Source organism: Lethenteron reissneri, chromosome 26, assembly GCF_015708825.2.
Source record: "Lethenteron reissneri isolate LAM-NWPU_2019-01 chromosome 26, ASM1570882v1, whole genome shotgun sequence".
Taxonomy (NCBI): domain Eukaryota; kingdom Metazoa; phylum Chordata; class Hyperoartia; order Petromyzontiformes; family Petromyzontidae; genus Lethenteron; species Lethenteron reissneri.
This window is the reverse complement of record NC_083804.1, coordinates 8,049,190-8,071,544: the sequence shown is the minus strand read 5'-3', so window position 1 is coordinate 8,071,544 and position 22,355 is coordinate 8,049,190. Positions and strand designations below refer to the sequence as shown.

The window sequence follows — 22,355 nt, the reverse complement described above, 5'->3', positions numbered from 1 at the left end:
TGAGTGAGGAGGTTGGGGCTATGAGTGAGGAGGTTGGGGCTATGAGTGAGGAGGTTGGAGCTATGAGTGAGGAGGTTGGAGCTATGAGTGAGGAGGTTGGAGCTATGAGTGAGGAGGTTGGGGCTATGAGTGAGGAGGTTGGGGCTATGAGTGAGGAGGTTGGGGCTATGAGTGAGGAGGTTGGAGCTATGAGTGAGGAGGTTGGGGCTATGAGTGAGGAGGTTGGGGCTATGAGTGAGGAGGTTGGGGCTGTAAGTCAGGAGGTTGGGGCTATGAGTGAGGAGGTTGGGGCTATGAGTGAGGAGGTTGGAGCTATGAGTGAGGAGGTTGGGGCTGTAAGTCAGGAGGTTGGGGCTATGAGTGAGGAGGTTGGGGCTATGAGTGAGGAGGTTGGGGCTATAAGTCAGGAGGTTGGGGCTATGAGTGAGGAGGTTGGGGCTATGAGTGAGGAGGTTGGAGCTATGAGTGAGGAGGTGGAGCTATGAGTGAGGAGGTTGGGGCTATGAGTGAGGAGGTTGGGGCTATAAGTCAGGAGGTTGGGGCTATGAGTGAGGAGGTTGGAGCTATGAGTGAGGAGGTTGGAGCTATGAGTGAGGAGGTTGGGGCTATGAGTGAGGAGGTTGGGGCTATGAGTGAGGAGGTTGGGGCTATGAGTGAGGAGGTTGGAGCTATGAGTGAGGAGGTTGGGGCTATGAGTGAGGAGGTTGGGGCTATGAGTGAGGAGGTTGGGGCTATGAGTGAGGAGGTTGGGGCTATGAAGTGAGGAGGTTGGGGCTGTAAGTCAGGAGGTTGGGGCTATGAGTGAGGAGGTTGGGGCTATGAGTGAGGAGGTTGGGGCTATGAGTGAGGAGGTTGGGGCTATGAGTGAGGAGGTTGGGTATGAGTGAGGAGGTGGGGCTATGAGTGAGGAGGTTGGGGCTATGAGTGAGGAGGTTGGGGCTATGAGTGAGGAGGTTGGGGGCTATGAGTGAGGAAGGTTGGGGCTATGAGTGAGGAGGTTGGGGGCTATGAGTGAGGAGGTTTGGGGCTATGAGTGAGGAGGTTGGGGCTATGAAGTGAGGAGGTTGGGGCTATGAGTGAGGAGGTTGGGGCTATGAGTGAGGAGGTTGGGGCTATGAGTGAGGAGGTTGGGGCTATATGAGGAGTTGGGGCTAGAGGAGGTTGGGGCTATGAGTGAGGAGGTTGGGGGCTATGAGTGAGGAGGTTGGGGCTATATGAGGTTGGGCTAGTGAGGGGTTGGGGCTATGAGTGAGAGGTTGGAGCTATGAGTGAGGAGGTTGGGGCTATGAGTGAGGAGGTTGGGGCTATGAGTGAGGAGGTTGGGGCTATGAGTGAGGAGGTTGGGGCTATGAGTGAGGAGGTTGGGCTATGAGTGAGGAGGTTGGGGCTATGAGTGAGGAGGTTGGGGCTATGATCGAGAGAGCAGCGGTTGCCGTGTGGGAGGCTGCGTGTCACGCGTTAGTGGAGTGCGTTATTTTTTTACATTCGCTTATTTCACTCAGAGAGAGCGAGCGAGAGAACGAGGAGAGGAGGGAGAGGCGGGGGAGGGGAGGGAATGGGAGGGAGAGGGGCGCAGATCTGGGTTGAATTTTGTGCCAGAATGAGCCGTGGCTGGAGAGACTTCTCGCTCGCTCTCTCTCTCTCTTTCCTCGACAGGATAATTTACGGCGCAGGTTCACAGCTCGATGGAAACCGGAGAAGAGCGGTCGCGAGAAGAAGAGGCACCTCTCGCCTCTTCCTCAACGCGGGCGAGACCCGGAGCCACCATCAGCCTGGCCTTGTGAACCCAGCATCTCGGCGGGCATCCGCCTCGCTCGGTGTTTGCCTCTGACACGGCCCATCGCGCACCTCTTTACAGACTTTTTGACTTTTAAACAACTTTTATTGCCGTCAGCAGCAACAGCACTGGAGGCGATTCCGATATGAAATACACAAAGTCACCAGCAAACAAACGAATAAACGCTATAAATCCACAGCGCTGTGGCGCTAAATGCAGCGGGCACAACACGAAAGAAAAGTCACGTGGTGGTGGTGGTCATCGCGCACCCCACGGTGACGAGCGAGCGCTTTAGAAGGTGAACACGAGGGTGCCGTCCACGCTGCTACAGAGAGGGGCTTTTCCGGCTCCCCAGCGTTCGAAGAAGACGCGCTGCACATCACCGACGTGTGTGTGGTACGCGGCGTGCTCCAGCCGGGGCCGCGGAGAGAGACTCTGCGCATGAACCCCGCATCCCTGCGGCGCTGGCCGAGTGTGTCTCTGACACGGCCATTATTGAACCTTCGTGGAGAGAGACTCACACTCAGGGCTTGATGAACCCATGACTGTAGTTGTGCTGGCTGAGCGCGTGTCTCTGACAGAGCCATTATGAACCTCATCAAACCTCCTCTCACCATGCAAACGTCACAAAGACAACAACATCTGAATTCCACACCACGAGGCGCGCAGACTTGCCCGAGTTAAACGCGCAAAGTATGTCTGAATCAACTCCTACATCTCCTTGCCTGCCTCTCTCCCTCTGCCTCTCTCCTGCTGATGATGATGATGAAGGCGGGGGAGGAGGCTGCGACCACCCCGAGGGTGCCATAAATAAATAAATAACCCCCCGCCCTCCTCCCCCTGCTCCCCTCCCCCCGCCCCCTCCCCCCGCTCCCCTCCCCCCGCTCCCCTCCCCCAGCCCGCTGGGTAATTAACATAATGAGAATGGGGTGCGTAGGGTCGACCAGGCATGCATTACCACGTGAACGGGGGGGGGGGGCTGATCGGTTATACGCTAAGCTTCCTCGAGTTCCCACGGAGTGGACGCACGCGAGGGACAGTCCTGGGGGGGGGGAGTAAGGGAAAGGCCGGGGTATGAGGAGGGGGAAGGGGGGGGGGCACTGACTCCCTCACCGCCTCCCCCCCACTAGCAGGCTTCCTGTCTGTCCAGCACCCCCCCCCCCCCACGTCTCCCCCCTCCGCACATTCTAAGCATTCCCTACCGACTCTCAAACCGCTGCCTCTGCTGATGCAAAATCTGTAACCCCTCCCCCGGTTACACACCCCCCCCCACCCACCCACTAATCGATTCTGACTCTGTTGATGGAACCCAGATCGTCCAAACCGGCCCACGCATTTGCCCGAATAAAAACGAAACGCTACCGGCCGATATCGGATATGTAATTTCCGCTACCGTACCAGGCCGATGGACCGAAACGTCGGTAATTGCAGTAGAAGTAAGCTGCGTGCTTACGCAGTTACTGGTACAACATTTGCAATGGTCCCCCCTCCCCTCCCCCCCCGTCGATCAGGGCCGGATTAAGGCACGGGGGCTTTAGGGGCTGCAGAGATTGAGTGAAAAGTGATTTCGTTTGTGAATGCCGAATTTTATTTGATGTTAGCCTTGTTAAAATACCATTTGATTTTTCTTTAACTTTGTTTTCCTTTCCAAAATATTACCGTGGGCCTCACAGTACCTGTCGCCCAGGGGGCCTACACAATCTTCATCCGGCCTTGGTCGTCCATCAATGTGCACGGCACAGACATCGTGCGCCAGTGACGGCTTGGCCGGGCAGCGCGCAGCGGTTTGCCACAAACAGGGCAGCAGCAGCAGTCGCGAATAGACACCGCTACCACCACCGTCACCACCACCGCCACCACCGCCACCACCGTCACCGCCACCACCGTCACCACCACCACCGTCACCACCGTCACCACCACCATCACCACCACCACCGTCACCACCACCGCCACCACCGCCACCACCGTCACCACCGCCACCACCGTCACCACCGCCACCGCCACCACCGTCACCACCACCACCGTCACCACCACCACCGTCACCACCGTCACCACCACCATCACCACCGTCACCACCACCACCACCGCCACCACCGTCACCACCGCCACCGCCACCACCGTCACCACCACCACCGTCACCACCACCACCGTCACAACCGTCACCACCACCATCACCACCACCACCGTCACCACCACCGCCACCACCGCCACCACCGTCACCACCACCACCGTCACCACAACCACCGTCACCACCGTCACCACCACCATCACCACCACCACCACCTCCACCACCGTCACCACCGCCACCGCCACCACCGTCACCACCACCACCGTCACCACCAACACCACCGCCACCACCACCGTCACCACCACCACCACCGTCACCACCACCGCCACCCCCTGCGGGCCACTCAAAAGAGGCGCCGCTACAGTCCACTCGCTCCGATGTTAAACAACAACCAACAACAACCAACAACAACAACAACAACAAAATCATCGATCTTTGGTTGAAATCGCGGTGGCTCGAAGATGGTAACCAACTCGCCCGGTGCGCAGGAGGTCGTGGGTTCGATCCCGACCCTGACGCCTGCTGCTGTGTATATTTGGAGTTTGCGTGTCTCTCTCCCCGAGGACGTGTGGATTTTTCACTGGGTCCTCCGGTTCTTGCCCTCCACGTTCAGAACCAACGTGCGTTTGCAGTGATTTGGCTGCTACATTTCTACCCTCTCTCTCCCCGTGGTCGCGTGGATATTTTTTTCTCTCCCGTTCTTGCTCTCCACGTTCAGAACCAACGTGCGTTTGCAGTGATTTGGCTGCTACATTTCTACCCTCTCTCTCCCCGTGGTCGCGTGGATATTTTTTTCTCTCCCGTTCTTGCTCTCCACGTTCAGAACCAACGTGCGTTTGCAGTGATTTGGCTGCTATACATTTCTACCCTCTCTCTCCCCGTAGTCGCGTGGATATTTTTTTCTCTCCCGTTCTTGCTCTCCACGTTCAGAACCAACGTGCGTTTGCAGTGATTTGGCTGCTATACATTTCTACCCTCTCTCTCCCCGTGGTCGCGTGGATATTTTTTTCTCTCCCGTTCTTGCACTCCACGTTCAGAACATTATTGCCACGTGACGATACGCGCCACTTCGTCGAGCTATTATTTGTGGCCGAGTCGCTTCTGATTAAAACACAAAACAAAAGAAGCTGCACAGCTCAGCGGGATTTGCTTGCTAAAATATAAAAACAACAACAACAACAATACCCTAGTTTAGTTTCAAACGCGCGTCGTGTCACCATCAGCATCGCAGACTGGGGGCGAGACGCTGTCGCAAAACGTGCGAGAGACGGGCGATTATCACCCGCGTATAAAGACAAAGATCCCCGCTCTCACCCGTATAGCCTTAGCCCACTGTTTGGGGCAAGAGCTGTCAGCGAGTAGCACCTACGAAGGCCGGGACCGTGCACGAGGGGGCGGGGGGGGGGGCGGCACCACCCCCGACCGCCTTTGTATCCCCCTCTAGTATGTACAAAGGCAAAGATTCCCCCCCCCTCCCGTGTACAGCCTGTTGGGGCAAGTGCTATTGGCGAGCACCTATTCGTTCACGCGAGAGGGGGGGGGGGGCGTTGTTTGACCATACTTCACCCCGCTGGTCAGTGCTGGTTGGTGAAAGTGCGCGCCGTACCCCCTCGGCTGCAGCAGCGGCTGCACGCGGACGTCGATCAGCTGACCCCCTGCGGAGCAGCGGCGTCTCCTCCTCCAGCACCCCCCCCGCCCCCCATTGCCTCCAGTGAATGTCTTGGGGCTTGGGGCGTAGGGGTGGGGGTCAGTATGGGGGGGTTAGAGCGTGGGGGGGGGGTTATAGTGGGGGGTAGGGGGTCAGTGTGGGGAGGGAGGTTAGAGTGTGGGGGTTTAAAGTGGAGGATAGGGGCTGGGGGGGTCAGTGTGGGGAAGGTTAGAGGGGGGGGGGTAGGGGATAGGGGGGGGTCAGGGTGGGGGGGGTTATAGTGGGGGGTAGGGGCTGGGGGGGGGTCGGGGGGGGGGTTAGAGTGGGGGGTAGGGGACGGGGGGGGGGTCAGGGGGGGGGTTAAAGTGGAGGGTAGGGGATGGGGGTGGTCAGGGTGGGGGGGGGGGGTTATAGTGGGGGTAGGGGCTGGGGGGGGGTCAGGGTGGGGGGTTATAGTGGGGTGTAGGGGCTGGGGGGGTCAGGGGGGGGGGGAGTTTTGCTGCTTCTGTCCTCCGCGTGGTGCTAATCGCGGCTCGCGCAGCCACTCGGGGCAGGCTGAGCCCCAATTAGCGCCGGTGGTGGTGGGGGGGTGGCAACATTCTCACCCCCACCCCAGACCCCCACCCCAGACCCCCACCCCAGACCCCCACCCCAGACCCCCACCCCAGACCCCCACCCCAGACCCCCACCCCAGACCCCCACCCCAGACCCCCAGCACCTCCCAGCACCGCGCTCGCCGCCACCCAGAGCGGGGATTCAATTACAGCGCCCTGACTCCCGCGACTCCAGGGTCCGCACGCTGAGACGCTCCTCTCTGAACCCCTCAACTCCCTGTCTCCTCCACCCCCCCCCCCCCCATCGTCTCCCCTCCTCCCTGTCTCCCCCTCCCTGCCTCCCCCTCCTCCCTGTCTTCCCCCCCATCGTCTCCCTCCTCCCTGCCCCCCCCCCCTCCCTGCCTCCCCCTCCTCCCTGCCTCCCCCTCCCTCCCCCCACCGTCTCTCCTCCTCCCTCCCCCCCACCGTCTCCTCCTCCATGCCTTCCCCTCCTCCCTGTCTCCCCCTCCTCCCCCCCCCCCCCCACCGTCTCGCCTCCTCCCTGTCTCCCCCTCCCTGCCTCCCCCTCCTCCCTGTCTCCCCCTCCTCCACCCCCCCCCCATCGTCTCCCCTCCTCCCTGTCTCCCCCTCCCTGCCTCCCCCTCCTCCCTGTCTTCCCCCCCATCGTCTCCCTCCTCCCTGCCCCCCCCCCCTCCCTGCCTCCCCCTCCTCCCTGCCTCCCCCTCCCTCCCCCCACCGTCTCTCCTCCTCCCTCCCCCCCACCGTCTCCCCCTCCATGCCTTCCCCTCCTCCCTGTCTCCCCCTCCTCCCTGTCTCCCCCTCCTCCCCCCCCACCGTCTCCCCTCCTCCCTGTCTCCACGTCTCCCTGGCTCACTATCTCGATGCCGCTCTATGTCCTCCTGTCTGATACCTCGCTATAGCGCTGCCCTCCTCGTCTGTCTCTTGCTCTCCCCGTCTCCCTGTCCCGTTGTGCCATGGTGGCTAGGAGATGTTCACTCCCTCGCCTGGCATGCAGGACGTCGTAGGTTTGATCCCGACCCTGACGCCTGCTGTATATGTGGAGTTTACGGTGTCTCTCTCATCATCATCATCACGGTGGCTAGGAGATGTTAACTCCCTCGCCTGGCATGCAGGACGTCGTAGGTTTGATCCCGACCCTGACGCCTGCTGCTGTATATGTGGAGTTTGCGGTGTCTCTCTCATCATCATCACGGTGGCAAGGAGATGTTAACTCCCTCGCCTGGCATGCAGGACGTCGTAGGTTTGATCCCGACCCTGACGCCTGCTGTATATGTGGAGTTTGCGGTGTCTCTCTCCCCGTGGTCACGTGGATTTTTCTCCGGGTCCGCCGGTTTTTCCCTCCACATTTCAGAAACACGCGTTTAGAGCATTTGCCTGCTGCTATACCTTTTTACGTGATAATCCACTTCGTTGAGCTATCACTTATGACCAGGTCGCTTCTGAAAAAACAGCTATACAACTCAGTAGGGCCTTATCTGGTAAATTGAAACATAGTTCAGCTTCATGCTCTCCTTTCTCTCGTTCCCTGTCTCCTGGTCTCCCTTCTCTCCTGGTCTTCCGCCGGATTCCCTCCCCGTCCCGTTGTCTCACTGTCATTATACCTCACCGCGGGATGCTACCGTGGTGTAACGGTGAGCACACCGGACTTGTCACCCAGAGGGTCATCAGTTCGAACCCGTCCCCCAGCCACGGCAGTGGAAACTTTCTTAAATCCCCACTGCCTCTGTCGACGCAGCAGCAGCGTAGACGGGTAACGCCATCGTTAGTGGGTCGGCAGGTCACGTGTAGTGGGGTGAAGTGTGCGTAATCCCACCTCACCCAAGACGACGAGCCGGCGTGGAGGAGTAGGCCAAATACTCTCCGCTAGAGGGGCCCTTCAGGGCTGTGTCTAGTGGAGACCCTTTCGCCAGCAGTGCTTGCCACCCCCCCTCCTCTCTCGATCCAACACCCCACCCGAAACGAGACTGACCGGGAGAGGTTTGATCTCAGATCATAAAGCTTGACCTCACGTGACTTGCAATGAATTTTAAAGCCGTGTTCTAAATGCGCTCTAAAACAGCCACGAGATGTTTATGTGCGTGTGTGTATGTATGAGGTGCTCACTAACGGCACTTGGTCTAACAGTCTGTTCAGGCTATACGGAGGATCTTTGTCTTTGATTGTGTGTGTGTGTGGGGATCGGTCGTTTCTTGCTCATAGCCCAACACCAGTGACGATTATCTGAACCGGTCCTGGGCCTCCCCTAGGTGGACTCAGCCTCAAATGAGTACCTGGGGCGGTGTTTAAACATCGCTACTGGACAGAAAAAAGCGGTCGGGCGTGGCGTTGGTTACCCACCCCCTCGTGTGCCGTGCCGACCTTCATAGGTGCTCGCTAACAGCATATGCCCCATCAGTCTGTTAAGGCTACACGGGGGATCTTTGTCTTTGTGCATTATGCGGGGATCGGTAGTGCAGTGGTTAGCGCACTGCGCTGCGAACCCGGCCAGCCGAGTGCAAGTCACGCGGACGGACGGACATCCGCGACAGTTTTCAGATCGACATCGAGAAAGGTGGAGGAGGAATCCGTCTCGACTGCGAGCAACTAGTTGCGCAGTTGCTCACAACTGGTTGCGGAGACGTCCTACGCGTTGCATGCTCCCAACTTTGAATGCAACCGATGGCTCAGGCGTGGACCCGGGCTCAGCAAGGAAGGGGTTTGTACGGAGTAAAAAACATTTCTGCCACATGTCATCCTGAACACCGCCTTGTCCCGTCATAATGCAACTACAAATAAGAACGTGCGCCCATTTTGTCTCATCCACTGCTGGATGAAGGCCTCCCTACACCGTACCGGGCCGGGGACGTTGTTTGACCATACTTCACCGCGCTGGTTATCGAGGGGTCGGTGAACGACGGGGCTGCAAGTGCGGACGTTCGAGGCGTAGAAAGTCTGTCCACGCGACAGCAACAACAGCGTCCGATTCTGAGCGCGTGTCAATCCTCGGCGACTTTCAGATGTTTCTCGACGAGGCACCCACAGCGGGCGTTGCAGTGCGACCTCCCGCCACCCGCGACTCCCTCTGAGCCAATACCGAAGAAGAGCCAGAGGGCATCAGGATCAGAATCTTTATTTAGACCCTTGGAGGAATCCGATGAGCTATGAAGCTCTTCCACAGATGTCCAGCAAGGGGGTCGTGTCAGGAAGGTTACAAGACGCATCACCAAAACTTGCGCCCCGGTGTCAATAGAGTTATCAAATCTACTCTCTATCTATCGCACACACACACACATACCGGATTATAAGACGCTCCTCCAACTTTTGCTTTTCAAGATACAAATGGGGGTTGGTTGGGGGAGGGTGAGTGCGTCTTATAATCCGCAGATAACCGCTACAACGGTAGATGGACTGTAGCCAATTCAAACTTTGTCTTTAGAGGTGAACCTCCTGTTTCCCTATCCTGATGACGACCGCTTGTGTTGCGATCGAAACGTCGTATTTTTAAATTTGTTGTTATTTTCCTTTAACCTCTATTACGTGACTTTACTGAAAGACCCAAAGAACATTGGCCCCATCCTTACCAAGCCCCCCCCTTCCAGCCCCGCCCCTGATCCCCCCTCCAGCCCCGCCACTGATCCCCCCCCCCACCGCGGCCTTCCCAGCCCCCTCTCCGCTCCCCAAATCCGCCCCCCCCCCAGCACCCAGCTCTAACTTACACAGGCTCCACTTCAACATGGATGACGTGTTGCTGCTGAAGAGGTTGGGTTGACGGAGTGTTGGGGGCTTGAGAAGGGGGGAGGGGTGCATGGAGCAATGGGGGGGACGGGTTTTGACATGAGGGGGGGGGGTTATAAATAAAACCGGTCCATGTTGAAGTGATTTCTTTTATGTCATAGCTTTAACGCGACACAGCGCGGGGAGATTGTTCGACTGCCCATTAATATCAGGACTGCACTAACGACACCCACGTGTGCTTTGTCCAGCACCGTTGGTCAATCCACTGTTGGATGGGGGCCTCCACCAAGCCGGGCGGGTTTGCGGGTGCTATTTGACCATACTTCACCGCGCTGGGCGACGCGGGGAGCATGTAAACACGGGAGCGTAGGAGTACGGTACAACGCTCCATTTCTCTGCACTACCATTTGCTGCCCCGACACCCGTAGCCCCCACGGCCGTGTCTATAGGCGACCTGTTTGTTGTTGTGCGTGGTGGTCACGTGTCTAAGCGTTATCCAGGCTCATCCAGCTTAGCTTCTTAAATGTAACGTGTTCGATCGCATTCCGGGTGATGTGTTCATTGGCACTGATCATAATAACAGCGCAGATTTTTCTCGCTTTATGCGGGTTCGGTTTGTGAGATGTCGCGCTGCGTATTTACATCAAAAATTCGCTATACTATGCGGGTTTAATTCACTCTACATGCGGCTATGCGGTCGGACGCGGGACACCATTGTGTAGTGTGTACTGTGTGTGTACTGTGTGTGTGCTCTGTGTGTGTGCTGTGTGTGTGCTGGGTGTGTACTGTGTGTGTACTGTGTGTGTGCTGTGTGTATACTGTGTGTGTGCTGTGTGTGTACTGTGTGTGTGCTGTGTGTGTACTGTGTGTACTGCGTGTGTGCTGTGTGTGTTCTGTGTGTGCTGTGTGTGTGTACTGTGCGTGCTGTGTGTGCTGTGTGTGGACTGTGTGTGTAATGTGTGTGTGCTGTGTGTGTGTGTGCTGTGTGTGGACTGTGTGTGCGCTGTGTGTGCTGTGTGTGTACTGTGTGTGGGCTGTGTGTGTACGGTGTGTGGGCTGTGTGTGGACTGTACGCTCTACTCGACAGCAAGCTGTCTCCCTCGTCCGGTTTCGTTTTGTGCATCGACTATCGCAAATAATAATATAAATAATAGTCGTGGTGAAGTTAGGAGGTGCACTTCTCATTGTGAGAGTTGCAAATGGAAGTGCCTTAATCTCGTGACTTTACGCAGATAGGGGAACATGGGATATAATTGATATGTGAAGATTTGTTGTAGGAATAAAGTAATTTATGTATATATTTATCTCGTGAAGCATCAAGAGGGTCCTGCACCGGTAAGTTTGGAGTTCCCGGAAGAATACCCACGTGTACGAGGGGATAGGCCAGCAGCCTACTTGCTGTACTGCTGGGAGGTAGGAGCACAGCTATGGATTCTTGAATCTAATCCGTGCGGAGATTTTGAGTGTCACCTCTTGTACGTACACGTTGATGGTTTTCCTCAGGGTTCTCCGTTTTTTTCCGACCACGGGAAGCCACGCACGCATGGGTAATGCAACTGTGCCAAACATCCCGATGTGGCTGCACCCTCCTGAAAACGAGCCTTGAGACTCAGTGCAAAACTAAAAAACTAAACTAATTTTCCCTTTTAATCTTTGCAGGTAAGGCCCACTGAGCTATGAGCCACTTTGTTGAGCGACCATTTGTGGCCAGGTCGCTTCTGCAAAAGAGCTCTATATGTATATCTCTCAGTGGGGCCTTACCCGGTAAAATATATAAAAAAACACTTTTAAAATAGTTTCGTTTTACATGGCTCTTGTGCGACCTGGCTATCACGAATGATAGCTCGGCGAAGTGGCTTATCACGTGCAAATTTACAGCAGACAAATACTCGAAAGTCGAACACGGGGAGAGATACAAGCAAGCTCCAAATATACAGCAGCAGCAGCAGGCGTCAGGGGGTCGGGATCGAGCCCACGACCTCCTTCGTACCGGGCGAGGTAGGTAACATCTCGTCACCGTGCCGCACTCCGGTCCTGGGTATTGTTCACATAATTGGTGTTGGCAGCGACTTGCGTTTGAGGTTCTCACAAATCACGGTCCCGTAACATTAACGTAAACGAAACCATTCATTTATTAAATCTTATTGATGTATTATTATTATATCAGGTTGACATTGACCTTTTGGTGAGTAGAGTTCAGTGTCAACGGGCAATTTACAGCTTCACTTAAACGTAAATTAATTTATATTGCGCCAAGGTGATCCAGCCTGTGTTGGTGGTGTGGGGAGCGTCGTCCCTGTTGGCGCGCCGCGCTACGAACCCGGCGACCCGAGTTCGATTCCCGCTCAAGGCCGACGCACTAGTGACGATTATCTGAACCGGTCTTGGGCCTCCCCTAGGTCGGCTCAACCTAAAAAATGGGTACCTGGTACGGTGCGTAAAACATCGCCACGAGGCAGACAAAGGCGGCCAGGCGTGATTCCGGCCACCCCACCCATTCGCGTGCCGTGCCAGCCTTCATAGGTGCTACTCGCTAACAGCACTTGTCGCAACAGTCTGTTAAGGCTACACGGGGGATCTTTGTCTTTGGTAGTGCAGTGCTTGTTAGTGCGCTGCGCTACAAACCCGGCTCACAGTGGCAAATATCCCCCTAGGTCAATTCAGACTCAAATGAGAACTTGGTACGATGCGTAAAAAAAATCGGCACTAGGGAGATAAATGCGCCCGTGCGTGGTTTTGGACACCAACCTCCCCCCCCTCGTGTGCCGTGCCGGCGTTGAACAGGTGTCCCCGACCAGCACCTGCACTCACAGTCTGCCGAAGTCTACAACTCAAAGACAATGCACCATTAGAGACCAATCAACTTCAAGGACAGTGCACATTATCAGAGTTATGTTCTTTTGTTTCTATTATGACTGCAGGTATTGCGGTCTATGCAAACATGACTCCTTGTAAAAAGGTGTCAGTTTTGTTGCCAGATAGAAGGGTAAAGAACCAATTATCATATTTTTACTGGCAAATGAGGTCCCCATAGTGTAGATGCTTGCCCCGAGCTCTCATACTCTGATGGTGCATTGTCCTTGAGTTGTGCGCCTTTTGGCGTCATCTGGTCCAACCCATATGAGACTAGGCTCGAAGGAAAGCTGTCTCGGGTGTGGACCAATCAACTTCAAGGACAGTGCACATTATCAGAGTTATGTCTTTTGTTTGTATTTATGACTGCAGGTATTGCGGTCTATGCAAACATGACTCCTTGCAAAAAGGTGTCAGTTTTGTTGCCAGATAGAAGGGTAAAGAACCAATTATCATATTTTTACTGGCAAATGAGGTCCCCATAGTGTAGTAAGGGTTGTCACGTAAACAGAACGTGGCCAATTCGTCACTAGTACAGCACACCGGTGTGTTGGAGAGCCAAACCACAACATTTACAATCTAAATGTTGTGGCTTGGCTCTCCAACAGAACATGCCAATTTGTCACTAGTCCAGCACACCGGTGTGTTGGAGAGCCAAGCCACAACATCTAACCCAAAGGACCTCTATTATCTGTTGTTGTTGTAAACTTCACAGTGAATGTAGCGGCCTCTAGTGGCTGCCGGTACGACGTGGATCCGCCACGAGGCCTCCAACGATTCACCGACCCGGCAATTTTGATTAAATGTCGCGAATCCGGGGCGGGGGGGGGGAGGGTTCGATCCAAGAATATATTATTGTTATTATTGTTATAGTTTGTTTTTACAACGCAGTTAATATAGCAGCCTCTAGTGGCTGCAAGGGGTCACGTTACGCACCGGCCGATAAGGCTGCAATTTTTTTTACAACTGGCAAGGGACCTCAAAAAGCGAAACGTCCGCAAGAGTTACAAGATTACAAAGTTCAGTTTGAAAAAAAGAAAGACACGTTTCCTGTTTTACCCCAAGGGGCTATGGCATTCTCACTTTCTCTCCCACTCCCTCGCCCGCCTTTGTCTCTCCTCACTCCATCGCCCGATCCCCCCCCCCACCGTCGCCCCCCCCCTCCTCTGCCTCTACACTCCCCGCGCGCTCCATCCATCCCCGCGTTCCTCTGCTTTCCTCCCCATAGCCCCCCCTCACCCTTTCCTTCCACCGCTTGACTCCGTTTCTCTCTGTTACTCTGTTCTCTCCCAAGGGAATCTTGCACCCCCCCCCCCCCTGCGCACACATTCCCAAATCATTGTTCTCCGAATGCAGAAAATTGCTTCAACATTCGCTCGCCCTAAGAGTTGCACGGAATCGCGCCGCGAATCACACGCGAGCCCCGTCTGCCGTGCGGCTCTGGCGGTCAGCGAGCTGACAACTCGCGACGAGCACGCTCGCTCAGGCTTCGATCGTCCGGCGCGGCAGCTGAATACAAATGACCGCCGCCTTGCTGACATCCCCCCCCCCCCGCCTCTGTTCGCCCGGCAGGGTACAACCGACCCGAGTTAAACTACGAAGCTCTTCACTTTGTATTGTCTTTTACCAGATCGTAGGTCCCATTGAGCGATGTAGCTGTCTTTCAGGAGCGACCCGGCCAGAAATGAAATCTCAACGAAGTGGCTCGTCGTGCATGAAAGACGAACACTCTTAACGCGCCTTGTGGATGGAAACTGTGGAGGGGGGGGGGACCGGAGGACCCGGAGAAAAATCCACGCGACCACAGGGAGAGAGAGAGAGACACCGCAAACTCCAAGTATACAGCAGCAGGCGTCAGGGTCGAGATCGAACCCACGACCTCCTGTAGACCAGGCGAGGCCGTCAACATCCCGCCACCGTGGCGTCTCACGAAACGACTCGTTCGCCAGGTCGCTTGCGGTGGGGTCGAGTGTGGGTCGAGTGTGGGTCGAGTGTGGGTCGAGTGTGGGGTCGAGTGTGGGTCGAGTGTGGGGTCGAGTGTGGGTCGAGTGTGGGTCGAGTGTGGGTCGAGTGTGGGTCGAGTGTGGGTCGAGTGTGGGTCGAGTGTGGGTCGAGTGTGGGTCGAGTGTGGGTCGAGTGTGGGTCGAGTGTGGGTCGAGTGTGGGTCGAGTGTGGGTCGAGTGTGGGGTCGAGTGTGGGGTCGAGTGTGGGGTCGAGTGTGGGTCGAGTGTGGGTCGAGTGTGGGTCGAGTGTGGGTCGAGTGTGGGGTCGAGTGTGGGTCGAGTGTGGGGTCGAGTGTGGGTCGAGTGTGGGTCGAGTGTGGGTCGAGTGTGGGGTCGAGTGTGGGGTCGAGTGTGGGGTCGAGTGTGGGGTCGAGTGTGGGGTCGAGTGTGGGGTCGAGTGTGGGGTCGAGTGTGGGTCGAGTGTGGGGTCGAGTGTGGGGTCGAGTGTGGGTCGAGTGTGGGGTCGAGTGTGGGGTCGAGTGTGGGGTCGAGTGTGGGTCGAGTGTGGGGTCGAGTGTGGGTCGAGTGTGGGGTCGAGTGTGGGGTCGAGTGTGGGTCGAGTGTGGGGTCGAGTGTGGGGTCGAGTGTGGGGTCGAGTGTGGGGTCGAGTGTGGGGTCGAGTGTGGGGTCGAGTGTGGGTCGAGTGTGGGGTCGAGTGTGGGTCGAGTGTGGGTCGAGTGTGGGTCGAGTGTGGGTCGAGTGTGGTCGAGTGTCGTGTCGAGTGTGGGTCGAGTGTGGGTCGAGTGTGGGTCGAGTGTGGGTCGAGTGTGGGTCGAGTGTGGGTCGAGTGTGGGTCGAGTGTGGGGTCGAGTGTGGGGTCGAGTGTGGGGTCGAGTGTGGGTCGAGTGTGGGTCGAGTGTGGGTCGAGTGTGGGTCGAGTGTGGGGTCGAGTGTGGGTCGAGTGTGGGGTCGAGTGTGGGGTCGAGTGTGGGTCGAGTGTGGGTCGAGTGTGGGTCGAGTGTGGGGTCGAGTGTGGGGTCGAGTGTGGGTCGAGTGTGGGTCGAGTGTGGGGTCGAGTGTGGGTCGAGTGTGGGTCGAGTGTGGGGTCGAGTGTGGGGTCGAGTGTGGGGTCGAGTGTGGGTCGAGTGTGGGTCGAGTGTGGGGTCGAGTGTGGGTCGAGTGTGGGTCGAGTGTGGGTCGAGTGTGGGGTCGAGTGTGGGGTCGAGTGTGGGGTCGAGTGTGGGTCGAGTGTGGGGTCGAGTGTGGGTCGAGTGTGGGGTCGAGTGTGGGGTCGAGTGTGGGTCGAGTGTGGGGTCGAGTGTGGGTCGAGTGTGGGTCGAGTGTGGGTCCGAGTGTGGGTCGAGTGTGGGGTCGAGTGTGGGTCGAGTGTGGGGTCGAGTGTGGGTCGAGTGTGGGGTCGAGGGTGGGTCGAGTGTGGGTCGAGTGTGGGGTCGAGGGTGGGTCGAGTGTGGGGTCGAGTGTGGAGTCGAGTGTGGGGTCGAGTGTGGAGTCGAGTGTGGGTCGAGTGTGGGGTCGAGTGTGGGTCGAGTGTGGGGTCGAGTGTGGGGTCGAGTGTGGGTTCGAGTGTGGGTCGAGTGTGGGGTCGAGTGTGGGTCCGAGTGTGGGTTCGAGTGTGGGGTCGAGTGTGGGTCCTCCCATCTACGACGAGACGACTGGCCAGCGTGGCCGATTAGGTCGCATGCCCCTCCCGCTCCCCCGCCCCCCCCCCTCCCAGAGCTCTCTGCCGTGGACGCCCCTTCCGCCTGCAGTGGAGTGAGCAAAGCGATTGCAGTCCTGCGCCTTTGCTGCGTACGCTCAGTCAACCAATTTGCTAATAGGGGTTTTCCCCTTTTTTCTGGCAACAAAACTGACACCTTTTTCAAGGAATCATGTTAACATTAACCACAATACTGTACTTGCAGTAAAATGCAAACAAAAAACAATACTCTGATCATGTATGCACTGTCCTTGAAACTGATTGGTCCACACCAGAGACAGCTTTTGAGCCTAGTCTCAAATGGTGTTCGACCAGATGACGCCAAAAGGCGTCATCTGCAAGTATCGTAGTTAATGTTAACACGATTCATTGCAAAAGGTGTCAGTTTTGTTGCCAGAAAAAAGTGGAACAATCCTATTAGTATGTTTTGGTACTGGCAAAGGAGGCCTCGTGAAGTCAACCAATTTGCCACGAATGTGCTCGCGTCTCGGGTTGTTGAAGGCTTGGGCTTCAGTTGGCTGGCCACGAGACGGCACGGACTGCGACGGATGATTGCATCTATCTGTGCGGAGGTGGGTGAGTTTGGACAAACATCTCGAATGCCTCTGCTGCTGCTGCTGAAGATGATTCTTGAGCGCAGTGATAGATTTCTCGGTCAATAAAATGAATGATCATCACCATTGCATGAGTTCTGCTGCTCTATTTCTAATTGGAGGCTCTGCCCACTCACATACGGCATGTGGGACTACTACGTGGTGGGCAGCAGAGGGCAGCGCACCAAACCCACGATTGTACTGTACTTCTATGATGATTGTGAGAGGCAAGTCCAAACAAAGAAGGGAATCGTGCATCGTGACAATTCATCGAATGTTCGGAGTTGACAAAAACCCAAAACCTGTCTAATGCGCACCACGCATCCAACCGCCCACCCCTCCCTGCGCCCACCGCATCCGAGGGCACCCTCCCCTGCCCCCCCCGCACCCCCCCCCCCCACGCCTTCTGTGATGATTTACGCGAAAATGAAAGACGAGACCAAATACAAGAATCGAATTGCTGCTGGGGTGGAATCTTGACTTTGCCTCATGCTCCAATCTCCCACACAGCCCCCACCCCCCTCCCTCCACCGCACCCCCACGGCATCTCCATGCACCCCGTTCACCCCAACCCCAGTACCCCCCCCCCCCCCACTGCCGCCCCCCTCCCGCACCCCCCTTGCCACCCCCTGTGATGATTTACAAGTTACAACCCAGGCTGAACTGCACTGCGGCCCTAATTGGAAACACGTGATGGCTACGCGCGGCGTGCGCAACGTAAACACGAGCGCGAGACCCACCCCCCCTTCCCCGGTAGCGAGAGAGGGGGGGGGCGGTGGGAATTGATGGAGTCGGTGGCAGAATTTTGGGCGGCGAGCGGTGGCGCAGTGGTTAGCGCAGTTCAACACGTTTCTGGCTTTCGCGACCAAATGGTCATTCAATTCTGGCACATCTGCCTGATTGAGGGTGGTTGTTGTAACCATCAGCACAAAAACACACACACACAAAAACACACATCCGTACTCGAATTTTAAATGTTGTGGGTTTACTTTCCAACACACAAGCGGTGTGCTGAAGTCGTGACTCATTGGCGCGTTTTGTTTACGTGACGAACCTTACTGATTGGCTGTGTCGGGTGGTTGTGCGTTGACGACAAATTTATGATTAAGCGATCAGTTATGGTGAGCGGACGGGTAATTAATTAATGACATGGGGGGAAGATTGATATCTGGAATCGATCTTATGCGCATCCTCCCCTTCACCGAGACTCAGTGACCAGCGTGGTGAAGTATGGTAAAGCGATCCCAATGACCAACTCGGTCTGTGGATGCCTTCATTCGGCAGTACATTGACAAAAAGGGTTGTGAATCATTCTTATCATCATTATTATCATGGGACGTTTGGCTCGGAAGAAGATGTAACCCTATACGTCTCTATGTAAGTGCATGATGGATGATGTACGTTTATGGAGTCTATTGGTCCCTATCTAAGTATACACAGTGTAAGTGTGTGGACTGATGTATTATATGGGTCTCTAGGTAAGTCTGAGGGTCTCTATGCAGGTCTAGGGATCACGTAATTGCACGTGAGTATGTTTGTGGGGCGCAGTGGTTAGCGCGATGCGCTAGGAACCCGGCGACCCGAGTTCGATTCCGGCTCACGGCCAACACCGGTGACGATTATCTAAACTGGTTCCTGATCACCTAATTGTCGACTCAGCCTCAATTGAGTACCTGGTGCAATGTAGGGAGACAAAGGCGGCCGGGCGTTGTGCTGGCCACCCATCCTCCTCGTGTGCAATGCCGGCCTTCATAGGTGCAGGCACATTCAGGGTAATTCGCATGTACGTCGAACTTATTTCGCACCGTACGTAGCCGACCGTGCTAATCGGAGGTGCGTATTCGGTAAAGGTGCAGCCCTGCAATTGCTTTGCTCACGAGGTAGCAGGGAGAGACGCGGTGTCTAGGGGCGGCATTGATAGTCGGCAAGAGGAGCGCGCCCGTAGCTCAGAACGCACGCGGAGTGAAAGAGACATTCAAGAGGCACCCAGCAACACAAAACTGTTGCGAAACGTGAGCGGAGCTTGGGCTGGCCGCCTCACGGCCAGAAGGGGTTGGACGAGAGGCGATGGTCAAGAACAATGACGGAGCGGCAGCCAAGGGATGGAACGCGACCGAGAGGTCGTCCACACCGAGCTTTGGGTAGTGCGGTGAGGATGATGATAGCCTTGGTATGGTAGTGCCAGTGATGATGGTGGTGATGATGACTCTAGCTTGGGTAGTGCCAGTGAGGATGATGATAGCCTTAGTGTGGTGGTGCCAGTGATGATGGTGATGATGAGATCAGCTTGAAATATTGAAACCCGTCCTGGGCATTCCCTAGGTCGACTCAGCCTCAAATGAGTACTTGGTGCGGTGTGTTAAACATCTCCATTCGACGGAGCGATGGGACGATTTTGCCTGCAGCTGTGACACGTGGGGATGCTGAGCATCGCAGAGATCGCGGAGCGGTGGAGTCTGCTTGGGGAAGAGGTCTTCATCCATCCAGCAGTGGAGTGACCTTCCGCCGATGACGATGAACGAGATGAATAATTTCCATTTTGTGCAGCTTCAAAGAAGGCTCTTTCGGAAGATGACTTCACAGAACTACTTCTGAGGGTCGTCCCCTCAATTGATGATGACGGCGCTGATTATGACGATGAGCAGGGTGATTTGTGGTGAGAAAGAACAGAACAGAGTCAGCGACACGCTGTGCGCCCCCCTCCCCGCGCACCCCACAACTTCTGCCAAACTGCGACCGCACGCGGCTGCAATGAATCCCGGACGAAGCAGGGCGCGAGGAATGTGCTGACACTGCGAGCACCACGCGCCTCTCGCATTCGCAGGCGCCGATGTAACAAAGAGTGAGTGAGAGAGAGAGAAAAATACCATTTCCCCATCGCCGCTTCATCGTTAGAGCCCACGACGGCTGCACGCGATGAGCAAGGCGGCCTTCGCTCGCAGGGCCCATTCCTGGGTTCGACTCCGCGCAGTGATTAAGCCGCGGTGTTCTTTTCCACGGGAAGCGAGTTGATGATCTGTGCACGTACGTTGGGTCCTCCGGTTACCCCCCCCCAACCCCCGCCCTCATCCACAAATAGAATCATCATTATCATCATCATCACGCGTGATAAGCCACTTCGTTGAGCTATCGTTTGTGGCCAGATCGCTTCTGTAAAAAGGTACATAGCTCAGTGGGCCTTATCTGGTAAAATAAAATAATTTAGTTGATGTTCAACTTCTTTCGCACAGTACGTAGCCAATCGTGTTATAGGGAGGTGCAGTGGGGGGGGGGGGCACAACAAACAAAACACAAAAACCAGTTCCTGAAGAAATTAGTTTTCAATCTAGATATAAAAGTGCATAGCTCCGGTGAGTTTCTAATATCGGAAGAAAGAGCGTTCCAGACGGCCGTGGAAGCGCATCTGAAACCGTTTCTGCGGCCATCATCATGATGATAGCGGTGGTCTCAGCCCGGTCGCCAGTGGCTAGAACAGAGAGACCCACAGACGCGCATAGAGACCCAGAGAAGCACATGGAGACCCACCTACACACATAGAAAACGACAAACGGGCGGAAAATTCGTATACTCACGAAGCAGGAATCAAAGACTCACACGGAGACCCATAAACTCACGCAGCGATTAGGGACCAAAGACTCACATAGATAGCCCCAGACTCACATGAAGACCTATAGACTCATATAAGCTTTCAAGTGCAGCGAACTTGACGGTCTGACTCCGGTCACGACTACATTAGATGGACACCCATAGACTCATCGACTGACAAAGAGACCCACAGACTCACGTCGAGCCGACTCTGATTACATCAGTCTCTCAAAACCACTCGTCAGCAACACACTGCAATGAGACGACGTTCCGGGCAACGACCCTTGTATTGACAAATATGTCCGCGAGGTCGTTACTTGTTACGTCATCGTTAGCGGTGACATGACGTCACAAATGTTCTGGTTCCTCTGTCCGTCACGTATCTGTGCAGTTAATTGGCCATTACCAATGTCGCTTGCGCGTGTTGAATGATGTTCATGTCCATCGATGGAGAGTGTTTGTGTGCGGGGAGCGGTGGCGCAGCGGTTGTGCGCGCTGCACCACCAATTCGACGACCTGCGTTCGAGTCCCGCTCACGGTCAACACCAGTGACGATTATCCGAACCGGTCCTGGGCCTCCCCTAGGTCGACTCGGCCGCAAATGAGGACCCGTTGCGATATTAAACAAAGGCGGCCGGGCGTGGTGCTGGCCACGCATCCTCTCGTCTTCCACAGTGCCGGCCTTCATAGGTGTTCGTTAACAGCACTTGCCCCAACAGGCCATTAAGACTATAGGTCGTCCTTTGTCTTTGTATGTTTGTGTCTGTACGAGCGCTTATGTCTGCATGAATGATTGTGTGTATCTGTATCTGAAAACGCTTCTTCCCAACGAACCGATAGCGCCTTGCATTCCCAGGAATTCTACCACGACCAAGTATCTCACCACGATCAAAGCTTAAGAAGCGCAGCCGAGGGCCAATCGCAAGCAAAATGCGGGCCCTCTTGAGACCGCATTCCGCCAGTAAGACGCACAATAACAGATCGTAAATTGCAATCCGACCGATCGCCCTAATGTAAATTGGTACCAGCGGTGTCCAGCTCAGCCGGCTAGAGAAGGGGCCCTTAAGTGTTTTTTGAAAGTATTTTACGCGAAAGTCAGAGAAGGACTCTGATGATGATGATGGTGATGATGGCCAGGCTTGAGGCTTTCCGAGCCACGCAGGCTTCAAGCCTCGCACGCTCCAAGCTCTTTGTCTCAATTCTCAGGGCGATAGAGAGAAAGAGGGAAGGTTTTGCTATGCCTGGGAGTATTCAATTTAATAAAAAATTGAATATTTTTTTTTATTTTGGCAGGTAAGGCCTACTGAGCTATGTAGCTCTTTTTCAGAAGCGACCTGGCGATCACAAACGATTGCCCAACGAAGTGGCTTATCGTGTTGGGGGGTGGCAGGGGGGGGGGGCACAGTGGGTGGGGGGGGATTTAGAAACCTGCCCATTCCTTCACTCCCCTACAGCGGAAACATAGCAGCAACTTCCTGAAAAGGAATTTTGAAACTCAGACTTTCTTGGGTAAACTATAGCCTAATGATAATACAACAATATATATACCATACACATCAAAAGGGCCGTACGTGTACACTGGATTTTTATTGAGTGAAGGCTGTGAGTCTGGAAAGAGAGAGTCCATCTGGCTGATGTCGCAGCGCCAAGTGCCCCCAGTCGCACTTCGGGGGTTCCATCGACCGATCGACGTTGAGGGGTGAAGGTCCACGGGGGAGCGGAGGTCGGGGAGACGAAGTCGGCAGGTGCCAGCCAGGTGGGTGTCGGCCTCATCGCGGTGGGGCAGTGAGAGACGGTCGCGGTTTTGTGGGAAGGGCCTTCATCCGGCAGTGGATCTATCGTGGATTCATTCTGATGACGACGATTACGATGATGATTTCCA

General features: G+C 55.6%; 1 pseudogene; it reads right to left on the bottom strand.

Moving 5' to 3' along the window:
* Positions 1 to 22,355, bottom strand: part of LOC133347949 (UPF0746 protein DDB_G0281095-like) — a 75,701-nt pseudogene that overhangs the window by 3,075 nt on the left and 50,271 nt on the right.